The sequence below is a fragment of the Barbus barbus genome, assembly GCF_936440315.1.
Source record: "Barbus barbus genome assembly, chromosome: 46".
NCBI classification, from domain to species: Eukaryota; Metazoa; Chordata; class Actinopteri; order Cypriniformes; family Cyprinidae; genus Barbus; species Barbus barbus.
In genome coordinates, this window is record NC_136724.1 from 23882294 (window position 1) to 23894637 (window position 12344).

At 33.3% G+C, this 12344-nt stretch overlaps 1 protein-coding gene across 1 annotated transcript in view; it reads left to right on the top strand.

Annotated features, from left to right (window-relative positions):
* Positions 1 to 477: 477 nt before the first annotated feature.
* LOC306865053 (sodium channel protein type 2 subunit alpha-like) overlaps positions 478 to 12344 on the top strand; it is a 166897-nt gene continuing 155030 nt past the window's right edge. The window contains exon 1 of the mRNA XM_079409403.1: positions 478 to 730. The gene's annotated coding sequence lies outside the window, so the exon portion shown is untranslated. The remainder of the gene's footprint in view (positions 731 to 12344) is intronic.

Below are 12344 nucleotides of genomic sequence, written 5' to 3' on the forward strand. Positions count from 1 at the left end.
GTTATGAACTCATATTCCATATTATCACACTTATAGTTGAACAAATTCCATAAATAATCACAGACATATTTTTATCTAATAATTTGACTAATTATCTTTCTCTCCAGTCAATATATGTGAGCTAATCCATTTAATGCACTGTATTATCGCATATATGATTTATAACTATTATAGCTACCTCACACTGGGTATATTTTTAGAAGTTATGAAAATGGCATTTGCATGCATATGAATAGTCTGCATCTCATTCTACATTAAAAAAAGCCATGCACACATTATATTTCAGTATTAACTCTCAAATCCTGAGTATTCAGAGCACAGTGCAATTAATATAATATTTAAAGGGAGGAGAAAAAATGACAAACCCTAAAGCAACCCATATGATAAAACATGATGCACTTTATTCAGTGTTTGTCCAAAGAAGAGCAGCTGGTGTTGGAGGAGGAGGAGGAACATCTCTGTCTCTCTGCTGCTCTCAGATCAGTTCAGTCTGAGATACACAAGAGCAACTTGTGCTTCATGTGCTGGACTCTCTGTGTGTCTGGAGCAATGACAGACATCGAGGATGATGTGAAAGAAGGGATTTAAGGGTGTTTTCCTCGTGGATTGACTTCAGACTGAACTTGTTTTTAATGCTGGGGATTTTCAGGATGGCTTTCCTGTGGCTCTTTCTGTTGATCAGAGGATATGTGTGAACATTATACAGCTGAACACAAGCCAACTTTCACATGTAAGTGGTTGCTTTTATTTCTGTATTTTATCTTGAGACTGATTTTGCTTTTACAGACAAAATGCAAAAAAAAAAAAAAAGTTTCCAATTATTTTAAAGTCTGAACTAAAATCTAATTAAAAGCACACAACATGCCTCAAATCAGATTTAAAAACAGGTTAATTATTCGTGGAACGGGTTTGTTTTATGACAATTATATTATGTAATTGTCTATTTTTATAAGTGCATTAATTGGGGAAAGGTTCATATTTTGATGATTGTTTGTGACGCTGTTGATTATTAATGATGCAATTAAGTCAGAAATATATTTGTTGTTGATAATGGCGTTATAGGCTACTTTAACGCAATATATACATGCCAGGCGTGCTTGATTAATCACATCAGATCCGATTTCTGTTATTCTGAACGCTGTCAGGTGTGTGTGTGTGTGTGTGTGTGTGGTTTACAGGAACATGAACAGGTGTGTGACAGTCGCTGTTTTTTTTTTATGCGTGATTTTTTTTTAAAGATTATTGGCAAGTTAAAAATAGCTAAGCTTTTAAAAAATAATTTTAGTAGTTTTTTAACCTGTTAACCCGCATCGGCCCGCGGGCGGGCCGGAAGGGCGTGGTCGGGCGTGGTCGGACTTTTTATTACCTTTGTTTTAGAACAATATTCAATCAATTATCATTAACTATATATCATTTGAAAGCTAAAACACTCAAGATTAACGATGTGAGCTTGTTTTTGAAATCAATACACCAGAGAGGAAAGGGTTAACAGAAATGCTGAAAGACCGGCCATTTAAAATGAACAAAGCGAACCGCAGTACTCACGTTTGATCGCCAATAGCGCTGGTCAGCTCAGACTATTCCAAGACACACCAGCATACATTTCAAGAGAAGGGTCCACTCTTCAAAATGCATCCACTTTTTAATCCAAAACAACGAAAAAATAGGGGAAAACACGATAGATCCTCCTTTGTTTACATAAGCGATTCGAGTTATAGGTATCGATAGCGTCCATTTTCCAATAAATATCGATTATAATTCGTATTCCAGCTTTGAAACGCCATCTATTTCCAGCAGAATCGTCTCTTCCGAGTAAGAATAGCCCTCCCTCGTCTCTCTCCTTCAATCGCAGGAGCTGTTATAACCCGGGACAGTAAGCGCGTCCGTGAATGGGTCAGCGAGGTGTCAATCCGGACACATCACAATAGGGGTGTTTGAACCCAGCCAATGCCTCGCCAGCACAGTTTTGATGGATGGAAGTGTTAGCCAACCACAAGGACGTTTAAAGTGATTGACAGTTTGAATAGTTTACGTAAGATTGTTTAGAGAATAGCTCGGCGTATTGTCCGTGTGTTTTCGTGCGCTCTCGGGTTACGCATGAAGCGTACAGATAATGGCGTCGCAGCGCTACACAGACTGGCTATCAGCGAACAGATGTTGTCCAAAGCTCACATCTGAATCTCTCCATCGTGGATCTTCGACTTGAGAAGTGTTTCTGTGGCGTTTGGTGGTGTTTTGGAGGACGTGGGGAGAAAAATGGCTAATTTAGTAGCCGAATACGCGCTGAGATCGCTGGGAAGCGTGGATAGCATTAGCACGTAAGTGTCTCCACCCTCCTCTTGAATGTTTATGTGTCTTTATCATGTATTTGCAGCTTTTGTTTCATGTTAGCTGTTTTAGATTCTAAAAATGACAACGGAGAGGGATAATATGAGGGGATTACATGAGTTTTGTTCGTGTGGGTGGGTGGGTGTGTTTGTTTGTGGGTATGTCCCGGTTATTGTGTGTGTGTGCGTGCGCGCGCGTGTGTGTGTGTGTGTGTACAAAATGTAAACAGTGTTGCAAGTTTGATTTGTTTTGCTTACACACTTTCTCACTCTTTTTCTCTCACTCTTCCCTGTCTTTTCAGAGGTCTGGTGAATCCAGATGGTCAGAAAAAAAACCATTTTAGTGGCTGCTAGAGCGTCTTCCTCCACTGTAAATACTGTAAATAGTTTTTTTTTATTATTATTTAGTAATATTAGTAATAGTAATCTATTACTATATTAGTAAAATAGTAATATTCATAATATTCACCATATAAAATAAATAAAAAATACAAATGTTGTAAAAACAATGTATTTTGCATGTTTTGTGTTTTCACTAGTTCAAAAATGATCAAATCTGTTTTGGTTCACTGTTTTCATTATTGGAATTGTTCAGAATAAAGACTGTTTAGTTATGTTCAAATTCTGAAATAGTTTTGTGTTTTTTTGTGGTTTCATTGGTAGAGCAGTTCTGAATTGATATACATATGTAGTATGCAGTGTCTTATGGAGTCTCTAAATAGCATTTTTGAAAGGATTCCTAGACTTTTCTTGAAATAAAATATCCAAATGACTTTTCCAAAGCTTTTCTTGAAATGAAATACCATAAAGATGTACTTTCTGTAAGTCTTTACCTATAAAAAATTTATTATTTCATATTTTATTTCAGGAAATATTTAGGCGTTTTTTTTCAAAAATGCCATTTGTAGACTAACCAAATGACTAAATGAGTCAGCACTACAAATGCTGTTCAGAAATAGTTTTTTATTGTGTGTTTTGGTGGGCAGAGCAGTTCTGAATTGATATACATATATGTATTATGTAGTTTTGACTCATTTGGACATTTGTTTACAAAGTGTCTATTTGGGGTCTCCAAATGGCTTTTTTGAAAGGACGCCTAGATTTTTTTTAAATAAAAGCTTACAGAAACTACATTTTTGGGAGTATCATCCTCAAATTTGAATCAAAACATGGTCAGATGTTCAGCTTTATCTTTATGGTGTTTTCAGGCCTTTGGCATGAAAGTCTCATCCATTTTTCCCTTAGTGAGCTTCATTAAAACATATCGCGAGTCAATTTCATGTATATTTTACCTTGTTTTACTCTATTGCTATACTAATTTTGAGTTATTATGACTCTAGAGTAACAAAGGATCAAGTGTCTAGTTTCAAACAACACCAGATTTTTAAATATAGACCTTAGGGTTCAAGAGCTACAGACATTTTTATTTGGTTATATCGTTTTTTACAAAATGCTCAAAAATAGGGGCGCAGGGTAACAGGTTAAGCGAAGAAGAAACACTCGCTACTTGCTGTCTCAGCAGCAGCGCGCGAAGAAGAAGAAAAAAACGCGCCTTATTTCACCTGCGCGGGAAATCTTGTCCAAGGTGCTGAAAACACACAGAAATGAGGTAAAATACGACATTCTTTTACATCTTTATTTCGACTAAAGTAAGAGTTAGACACTAATCGTGAATTCTTGTTGGTAAAAACGAAGGTATTGCGATGTAAGACGCTGTTATGAACAAAAACAGCGCCATGACAGCAATTATTCAGAAATATCGGTATTTACAAAGCTAATAATTATCAATACTCAATTAAACTCGGTTAAAATAAAGTATTATTATACATAATCTAAAATGAAATGCATGTTTGTTACTGTAAAGATCTTGAACCTTAAAAAATAATTTCAGTTGTGTAAATTGATTTATTGAATATTTTTCACTGAATGTATTAATATATGCATATAGTTTTGGAATAAAACTTGTTAATTTAGATGTTATAACACAATCTCTGTGGTGTTCTCTGCTGTAGCCTGACATCCATCGTAAATAAAATAATAATAATAATGTTGAAATCTTTGTTTTGCTGAATAAGATACTATAGGCTACATACACATATCAATTAACGTTCACGTATTTTTATTTATTTTAAACAAGTGCCTTGTATAATATGATGTATGAGAGCTGAATACAGCACGTGTGTGTGTGTGTGTGTGTGTGTGTGCATGTTAATGTGGTTTATGAGGACACAAATTTGTATAATGACATGGGTATGACAGAGGTATTACAATATGAAGGTGGTTTATGAGGACACTGCCTATGTCCCCGTAATTCAAAAGGCTTAAAAAACATACTAAATTGTGTTTTTTTGAAAATCTAAAAATGCACAAAGTCTCCTGTGAGGGCTAAGTTTAGGTGTAGGGTTGGTGTAGGGCAATAGCACACACAGTTTGTTCAGTATAAAAACCATTACGCCTATGGAGAGTCCCCATAAACCACAAAAACCAACATGTGTGTGTGTGTGAGCTGTGTGTGTGTGAGCTGTGTGTGCGTGTGTGTGTGTGTGTGTGTGTGTGTGTGTTTGAGCTCTGTGTGTGTGTGTTTGAGCTGTGTGTGCGTGTGTGTGAGCTCTGTGTGTGTGTGTGAGCTCTGTGTGTGTGTGTGTGTGTGTGTATGAGTGTGTGTGAGCTGTGGATAAACAGAGGAAGTGATTGTAACAGAGACAGCAAAGCTTGATGTGATTATTCTCAGTGATTTACTAGTTATTTGCATTTATTCAAAAGGCCTGTGTTAAGAATCATGGCTCATGCCATCACCCTAATTATGATGAACAGGGAGTCATCTGTCATATTGTCAATTGTTGATTTATGATCTCTGGGGATGTTGCTTCTGTCTGTTCTGATTGGCTGTGGCTGACAGGCTGACACGGTGATTAAAAAGACTATTGCTGTTAGAATTGATCCAGACTCTGGATAAACCACGAACGGTTAATATGAGTAAAGCATCATAATGGTTAAAGGAATAGTTCACTCAAATATGAAAATTTGCTGAGAGTTTACTCATTCAGGTTATCCAAGATTAGGATGAGTTTGTTTCTTCATCAGGTTTGTAGAAATGTGTCTCTGCATCAGTGTCTCAGCAATGGATGCTCTGCAGTGAATGGGTGCCGTCAGAATGAGAGTCTGATAAAAACATCACAATAATCCACACCACTCCAGTCCATCAGTTAACATCTGGAGAAGACAAAAGCTGAAACAAATCCATTCTGACGGCACCCATTCACTGCAGAGCATCCATTGCTGAGACACTGATGCAGAGACACATTTCTATAAACCTGAATGACTCATCCTAATCTTGGATAACCTGAGGATGAGCACATTTTAGCAAATTGTAATTGTTGGCTGAACTGTTCCTTTAAATCCTGTTTTATTAGTCTTGATCTCTTGGTTTTGAGAAGCACTGATCGTAATGCTGAATGCTGCGTGACTGTAGCAGCAGCGCTGACCTTGGAATCATTATTTGTTTTGCCACTCATAATTTATTTATGACAAGTGGCCTATGGCCTCATCTATTCTCATCGAAGCAATCTGAGACAGTTTTTGTCCCCTGTGTGGACGCACACTTGACTACGCTGTTGTTTCTTTCACACTTTGTTTCTTTCATAACCCAGCTTGACTTCAAAATGTCCACTTTATTCTGTTATTATGAAAACAATGACAAGCAATGTTTCATTTTGACATAATTTGGTCAAAAGCGTGATCTCCGAGCGCTCCGGCTCAATGGGGGAGAGTTTTGCTCTGTCACTGAGCCAGATTTAACACGTCTCTCATTAGATCAGCACAGAGCGAAGCCATTAGACAGACGCAGGCTTGAAACTATACATTAGCTGCTGTTGGGCTACACTGCACCCACTGCTAGTTTGACCTAATGATAAACAGTTATCAGCTGCTGGGGGTCGGGAGGTTGTTTAAGCTGTCAGCAGATCTTTCTTCATCCCCAGGAGCTGAAAATGGATTAGCAACAGAAGCTCCTACACGGGGCAAAATACAGAATTGGAGAAATGAATGAATAAGTGATAAGCTGGTGTGCACTTTACTTTGGGTAGAGCTAGGTAACTTAGCTAAAACATATATATCCCAACATGTTTGAGTTTTTTTGAGAAATTAAAAAACTATATAAATATATATATATATATATATACAAATATTTTCTTGAGTGTTTAAGCACTATTAACATTATATCAGTCACTGAGATATGTGTCTCATATCATATTATATATAATACATGCATATATAATATTTTCTGCCTGTCTGGAAGTTTAAGCAGTTTGTCATGTTATTTATAAACAAATTGTATTAGAAATTCTGTAGCCTATACATATATAATTCTGAAATAAAAAGTCTGATCTTTGCTTGTAGTTCAAAATGTTAAAAAATCTTGTTAAAAATTATGTGTATTGGAAAAATACACATAATTTTATATCAGTTATTTAAATATATCTATATGAGATAAATCACATATTATAGTATATGTAATATACATAATATTAAAAATTTCAGCCTTTTAGGAAAAAAAATGCATATAATATATATATTTATATAATATCTCATGTCTTTTAGCAAGCAATCAAATATATATAAGTATGTTAAGAAATTTGTTGTATCAACATGTATATAATAAATTTCATATTTATTTATATATTCATATGTTCATATATATATATATATATTTGGTCAGACCCTTTTATCAGTCGTTGTGCCATTTAGACCGTAGTGACCTTTGACCTCTGGGTGGTCAAAAACCGACCCACTAAAGTGACCCATATTCAGGCTTCAAGGACAGCTGTGTACCTACCGCAGCGTAATTGTTGTATCATCAAAAAAGACACTTGAGGAGTAACCTTCATGCCCACCTTCCTCGCTGAAATGATCTGCGCTGTCCGGGGATTTGTAACCCGGTCTAAATTTAGTTGCTGGTCGTTTTTTATCCAAGCGCACAGAGGTAGAAAGCCCACATTAGTGAATGGCCACCCACTAATCTGGGCTTTGAATGAAGCCTCGAGGGAATGTGGACCCTGCTGTAAAGCCCTTTTCATTGATTAGGCCGTTCCAGTGCTTTCCTGAAGTCACAATCACACTTCAGAAGGATGCAAGCTGCTCTTAAATAAGCGTCTTCTGCAGAATCTGGGTGAATCTCATGATAAACTCTCAAGAATGTGTCATATTTTACCTCCAAATCATACTAAAGAAGTCATTTATAACTGAATAAAGAGTTAAGCCTGTTTTTTAACTATTAAGATTGTTGGCATTGTGATATTATTTTCACACCAAATAATCCCAGATTTAAAAAAAAAATCTCATTATAATAAGGCAAATGTGAATTATTATTATTTACATTGTAATGCATGTTTTTAAAGATACATGGTAACACTTTAAAAGGTTAAGGTTCCATTAGTTAACATCAGTTAATGCATTAAACTAACAATGAGCAATGTTTGTTACAATATTTATTCATCTTAATGAGTTAATCTGTTAATAGAGTTAAAGTTTATATAAAGTTTATAAAAATACAACTATTTATTGTTTGTTCATATTAGCTCAGGTCAGTTACTGTAAATAATATTAACAGATACTTTTGATTTTTATAATGTATTAGTGAATTTTGACATTAACAATAAGCTTAATTAATGCGTTAAGGATTTTTCATTGTTAGTTCTTGTTAACTAATGCATGGTTTAATAAATGGAAACTTACTGTAAATTGTTACCGATAACTTACAGATAACCGCAACTTTTGATTTTAATTTATTAACATTAACTAAGATTAGAAGTAGTTTTCATTGTTACTTCATTTTAACTAATGTAGTTAATAATGATTACTAATGCAACCTTGTAAAGTGTTACCGATAATAGTGAGATGCAAATTTAGATTTTAATAATTTATTATTAAATGTTGAAAATAACATTAAGATTAATAAATGTTTTAGAAGTATTTTTCATTGTTAGTTTATGTTAAATATATAAATGCAATCTTATTGCAAACTGTTGCCGATAATATTTACAAATGCAACTTTTGATTTGAATAATTTATAAACATTAACTAAGATTTATTCTAGAAATGCTTTAGAAGTATTTTTTATTAGGCATTTATTTAGACATTCATTAACTAATGCAACCTTATTGTAAAGTGTTACTGATTACATTAACAGATGCAATTTTATATTTTAATAATGTATTATTAAATGCTGAAAATAACACGATCTAAGATTAATAAATAAGTATTTTTCATTGTAAATATTTTGTTAGCTAATGTATGAATCAAGGAATATAACCTTATTGTAAATTGTTACTGATAGTATTAATAGATGCATCTTTTGATATTAATGATTAATTATCATTAACTAAGATTAATAAATGAATTAGACATATTTTTCATTGGTAGCTCATTTTAGCCAACAGGTGGATTAATAAATTGATTTTTTTTAGTGTTTCCGGATACATTATTGGTAGAATGTACTGTTTAAATTCATTTATTAAAATGTATAAATATTTATAAAACGTATCAAGGTAGTTAGTCCATACTTAATCATCATCAAAAGAATGCAAACAAATCTTAAAGGTCATAAAAAACTTTAATTTTCATGCATTTTTTTTTTTCTTATTTTCTGTTGATTTTGGGGTGAAATATGACACAGACATCTTCATAGACGGCCAGATGTTGCATATCTCCAACACATGTCACATAACAGCAGATCTTGAGCTACTGGTTTAAACTGTCCTTGAACCCCCAGCTTTTCTTACCGACTGAACTCAAGGAAAAAGGTTAACGCTACTCTTTGGCATAAAAGATTTGAAGCTTTGCTCCTATCAATCACCTTTACGAGGTTGCACAGGTTATGTTGTAATCGGGGTCTCTCTGTCCGTGTCACAGTGAAACGGCATACTGTACCTCTGTCCGTCTTTAATGGGCTCTTCCTGGGCCGTCTCAGAGAAAATGCAGCGAGCCATTAGCGTAATGCAGTGATAGCTGCATAATGCGATCATCTGTGTAACAGGAACTTAAGCGATGCATGATTCATGTTTCATATTGCCAGAACTCGACGGCGGTTTAATGCACAGAGTCATGCGGCGGGCGACAGGACATATGCAATCGCAATCGAGCCGTTTCATAAGGAAAATCTGACACTCTTATGACTATTTGGGGCAGGTATATCATTACACATGACCCCATGCGGGTCAGTTTCTCCAAATCCGTCGTGACGATGTAGGATCATTAAGATTTGTCTGCAATATTTTCATGACAGTTCTCATTACTGTAATGCAAGAAAAAAATCTCATTAAAGAAATCTAATTTTCTTTACTGTGATGCAGAAATACAATATCACTTGAATTGTGGCAGTAAACATTTTAAATTAATGACATATTAATTTATTATGGTGATATTTGTTATATTGCCTTCACTGTAGACTGGTTTAACCAAAAATAATAAATGTATTATGGAATCATTCAATTTAACATTTTCACTACTGTAATTCATGAATAAAATCTAATATAACTAAATCTCATTCTCTTTACTGTGATGCAAATGAATAAAAATATGGCAATAATAATTTAAAATTATTATTGTTTTTTTATTATTTTATTCATGGCAGTATTTGTTATACTGTATAACAGAATCACTTAATTATGCCAACATTTGTTATATTACCTTGGCCTTGTATACATGTTTAACCAAAAATATTAATTACAGAATTATATAAATTATGGCAGTAATAATTTCAAATAAATAATGTATCATGGCAATATTTATTACATTACCTTGACTTTATACTGGTTTAACAAAATAATAATTGCTTTATAACAGAATCATTTAAAATGTTGCATTAATAATATCAAATGAATAATTTGTTAAATTACTATAGCAATATTTGTTATAACGCCTTTGATAAGCAGCTTTAAATAAAAAATAAAATGTCCATTTTTTTTTAAATACATTAAAAATATTTAATAAAAAATACAAAAGTAAAATGTCCAGAAACATTACATTAATGAGAAAATATGTGATGAAAATAATGCTGTAAATGCAGAAAATCTAAATGGACCAAACAGGAATAATTTTCCAAATGCAAAATATAATATTCTAATTTTTGTGTTGAAATGTGACTAATGTGACTTGTCTAAAATGATTTTTAGAGGATTACATTTTCAGTCTTTTTACTCCATTAATTTCATGCATAATTCAATGTGTTACTTGGTATTGGGAATTATACTTTTGGAATTTACTAAGAATATCTGAGCGAAAAAATTGTTTCTATAACTTTTATTTTGAATGTTTGCCACTTTCTTTAAAGCTCTGTGTGCTGACAGTCTGTGAGTTTGAAAGGAGTATTTATTTTTCTTGAAAGCATCTGATCAGCATACCTGTATTATTAGTAAAAGTACCCAGAAAACATTTTGAAATGGCTGCATGCGTCATCATCATGAGCTCAGAATGAGAGTTTCTGTGAATTCAGAAGGACCCTCAGTGAACTCCATAGATTGGTTTGGGACCTGTTGTTGTGTCGAGCTATTATTGGCAAACAGTTCAGATGCATTCAGAATTACACACACATCGATTCTGGCATCGTCGGGTGTTATGCTGGCCAAAGCACAAAGCAAAACAGCCACATTTTGAGTTCTGCTGCAGTCCAGTAGCATGTTACTGCTTTCCCTTTTTAAACAAAGCTTGAGGGCTTTAGCCTGGCACAGTCCTAAAGTTTGACTAAAATAGTGCAATGATATATGCTGGGTTTCTGCAGGTCTTAAAAAGGATCTTAATATTACAGATTGAGGCCTTAAAAGATCTTAAGTTGAAGCAGAAAGTTTTAAATTCATGAAAGATTAAATGTTACATGCACTGTATTTTTGTCTTGTTTTCCTTAAATCAAGATACATTTACTTGAGATGCAAAATGAAGACAGTTCTAGTCTTGTTTTCTAAGAAAATGAATAATACTTTATGATTGATTGGTTTATGATTAATACAGGAACAAATATCTGTCGATGGAGAAATTTCTGACCTCATTGACAGATTTGTTGTTGTTGTTTTAATCATAAACTCACTTTATATTGATACATTTAATAGAAAACAAGACTTTATTTTTCTTCTTAATGCATCTCATTTTAAGAATCTTTAGACATTTTAATTGAAAAATGACCAAAATACTGATTAAAAACCTTTTATTTCTATTTTTTCTTTTCTTTTTGCAATGTAATCAGAAGGTACATTAAAATTATTTCCATATTCTAGTTAATAATTGCAAATGAATAATTTGTTAATTTATTATGGCAAATATTGGTTATATGGAGAAAAAAAAATCATTGTTTTACAAAATCACTTAAATGGTAGCAATAATAATTAAAAAATAATAATGTATCAATTTATTATGGCAATATTTGTTACATTACCTTAATTGTGTTTAACAAAAAATAGTCATTGTACTACAGAAACACTTAAAGCAATACTGTATTAAATTATTATGGAATTATTTGTTTTATTATCTTGATTTTATAACGGTTTAATTAAAAATATCAATTGTATTACAGAATCACTCAAATTGTGGCAGTAATCATTTCAAATGAATAATTATTATGCCAATATATGTTGAATCGCCTTTATCAGAAGGTACAATAAAATTATTTCTGTATTGTAGTTAATAATCGCAAATTAATAATTTATTAATTACTACAGTATGTGTTAAACTACCTCGGTTGAAGCAAAAATTTTTTTTATTGCATTACAGACATCCCCAGACATTTATATCTATATTGTATTCCCTTCAATTTATTCCTCCTTAAAAACCAGCAGAAACACATGTTTGTCTGCACACATGTATGCGTGTTGGAAGGGCGGGAGAAGGAAGCAATTAGGACGAGTTTGTTTGCACGGTATTCATTTGAGTCATTAAAAGCCAAAGCATTCATTTAGCATGTTTTCAAAGCACCATTGTTTACTAATTGTACTTAGAAACCTATTCCCTTGGACCGATCACGTCAGGTCT